We start from the raw sequence: 3,533 nt of genomic DNA, 5'->3' as shown, positions 1-3,533 counted from the left end.
ATCTGCCCATTGGATCCACTCCCTTCCACTATGCTCCAGACCATCTCACAAGACCTTCTGCCCTTCATTACCACTATCATCAATAGATCAATAGCATCTGGTACCAACTACTTTCAAGAGAGCAAGGGTTAATCCCATCCTAAAGAAACCTGCTCTGGATCCATCAGACATCAGTAAATACAGACCAGTATAACTTCTCTTGTTTCTTTCAAAAATTCTTGAAAGCATAATCAACTGTCTGTCTATCTCTCACAGAACAACCTCCAAGATTCCAACCAGTCTGGCTTTAAAGCAGCTCATTCCACAGAGACAGCAATTTTGGATGTCTCTGAGAAACTACATGCTGCTAGATCAGCCAAACTGTCATCCGTCCTTATCCTCCTTGACCTTTCAGCAGCGTTTGATATGGTCAACCACAAGACTCTCTTGTCCACCCTCAGGAGTCATTTAGAGGGATTTGCAGATCAGCTTGGGAATGGTTCGCTTCCTACCTGGAAGGACGCTCATATCAGGTAACATGGAAGGGAGTGACATCTGCTCCACGCAGACTCTCCACTGGTGTCCCACAGGGCTCAGTACTTGGTCTTCATGTCTCCCTGTATACTCACTTTCTTGGTGAAGTTATTTCCTCACATGGGTTCTCTTACTACTGCTATGCTGATGATACACAACTTATCTTCTCTTTCCCACCCCCAGATACCACAGCTTCTGATCAGGTCTCAGCATGTCTGGCAGAAATATCATCATGGATGACTGCTCATCAGTTAAAGCTCAATCCTAGCAAAACTGAACTGCTGTTCATCCCAGGTTATTCATCCCCAGGTTATGACCTTACTATATCCCTGCACAATGATCTGATCCACACAGTCTACTCAGGTACTTGTTCAGTCTCTTGTCATTTCAAGACTGGATTACTGCAACGCACTGCTGGCAGGTCTCCCTAAGAACGCAATCCGTCCTCTGCAAATGATCCAAAATGCAGCTGCACGGCTTGTTTTCAACCTGCCTAAGTTCTCGCATACCACCCCACTGCTGCCATCCCTCCACTGGCTTCTGGTAGCTGCACATTCAAAACACTGATGCTGGCCTACAAAGCCAAAAACGGACCAGCTCCCTCTTACATCAAAAGCCCTCATCACTCCTCATACTGCACCTCGCACCCTCAGATCTACCAGCACTGCTTGACTGGTTCCATCATCTCTCAGGGTAAGAGGCAAGTTTACTACAAGACTCTTTTCTGTTCTGGCACCAAGGTGGTGGAATGAACTTCCCCTAGAGGTTCGGACAGCTGAGTCACTGCCTATTTTCAAATGGAGATTGAAGACCTACTTATTGAGGAAACACTTCAACTAGCATTTCTTTCCATATCTTCTGCATTTATTTAAAAAAAAAAAAAATTTTTTAACTTTTTCATTGTAACTTTGAACAATGTTTTAAACTCATGGTATCTTAAGTATGTAACCTAGTGAACCAGGATTAATGTAACCAATGAGAGAGATTTAAGCACTTATGTACATCGCTCTGGATAAGGGCATCTGCCAAATGCTGTAAATGTAAATATACACACACACACACACACACACACACACACACACACACACACACCTATACTGTGAAATAAGAAAAAAATCTTATATAAAGTTATTAATTTACATTCATTAAATACATTTATACATTCACCTTCTTGCCAATAGTTAATGTAGTTAATAGTGATCTCCATTGTCACACTTTAATAAACACAAGATTTCACAATTTTTAAAAGCGCAATTTATTCACAACTAATATCATTAAAAATACTTTTGAAGTTCTGTTGTTACACAAAAAGCTGTCATTTGATTTAACTCAAGCGAATGCATTATTATAGTATACATCAGTGCTTTTATGAGATATTGAGATGTGTCATTTCTTGAGTTTGTATCCACATTTGTACAAATACATACATATACAAATACATACAGTGGTGTGAAAAAGTGTTCTGATTTTTTTTTTTGCACGTTTTTTTCACACTTTAATGTTTCAGATCATCAAACAAATTTAAATATTATTCAAAGCTAACACAAGTAAACACAACATGTAGTGAACATGTAAATGAAGGTTTTTATTACTAAGGGAAAACTAAATCCAAACCCACATGGCCCTGTGTGAAAAAGTGTTTTCCCCCCTGTTAAAACATAACTTAACTGTGGTTTATCACACCTGAGTTCAAATTCTCTAGCCACACCCAGGCCTGATTACTGCCACACCTGTTTGCAATCTAGAAAACATTTAAATAAAACCTGACACAAAGCAAATGATTATTTATTTCTAAAATCATGCAGAAGTCATTTTAGTTATTTTCTGTGTTGGTTGTCATACCTTTTCCATATTGATGGCGAAGTGAAGCTTTCTTGAAGAGAACCTCTGCTGGTGAAAGCGCTATCACAGAATGTTTCACAACCAAACAACATATTAATTTTTGAAGCAAAAATGAATGGATTGACAAATTAAGGATAGATTAATAAATAAATGTATTAATATATTAAATACATGACCAAAGCATGTTCCATTGCATACGCATGGTAACTCCAAACAAAAATGTAATAAAGATAACTTTTTGTATGGTGAATGTGGACATTTTGAGTGTTTTTTTTAAAAAAAAAATCAAACTCATGAATGTTGAAGGTACATAAGTGCAGACACACTTTTACATGATTATAAATCTGCCTTACAGACTACTGTACTGTAGGCTAGATGGATGCTTTGTGCTTAATTATGTTTTATTAACAATCAGCAGTCAGCAATCAGGTGTCCACCTGTTCAGCATGACTATATAGACACACAGTCTTATTTGTAAGTGTGAACTCGTGAAACATGTCGCGGACATTGTAAGTGTTCTTGAATGAGTGATGTATTATTATTATAGGCCAGCTGCTGGTAGCAAATCAAACACTGGACCTAAAAACAGATTAAGGATAGACCTTGTCTCAAAAGTATAAAGTGTGAACCATTTAAAAAAAGATCATGGTATTAAGCGGTGCACAAAAATACTTTTCTTGCATTCCTATATTTTTCAACGTATTACTAATATCCAATAAATATGTATATATAACAGAATATACGCCATGAAATGTTACATTGAATCATATATTTGCCCAATGATGAATGAGATTTAAGTTATAAACAGAGGTGGGAAGAGTATCCAAAATCTGTACTCAAGTAAAAGTACTTATGGAAATATTTACTCAAGTAAGAGTAAAAGTAACAATCTTAATAGTTACTTGAGTAAGAGTAAAAAAGTATCTGATGAAGAAACTACTCAAGTAGTTAGTTACTAGTTACGTCTCATCTGATTGATATGAAGCAACTACTTGGAGAGCTTTCACACACCTCTCCTTAAAAGTCTCTTTATTCTGCTAATATAAAACACAGGTTGAAGTATGTATATATATTGTATATATATTATACGTATATATTATACGTATAATATATATATATATATATATATATATATATATATATATATATATATATATATATATATATATAAAATGTGA

This window comes from Tachysurus vachellii, chromosome 21 (assembly GCF_030014155.1).
Source record: "Tachysurus vachellii isolate PV-2020 chromosome 21, HZAU_Pvac_v1, whole genome shotgun sequence".
NCBI classification, from domain to species: domain Eukaryota; kingdom Metazoa; phylum Chordata; class Actinopteri; order Siluriformes; family Bagridae; genus Tachysurus; species Tachysurus vachellii.
This window is presented reverse-complemented; position numbering follows the sequence as displayed.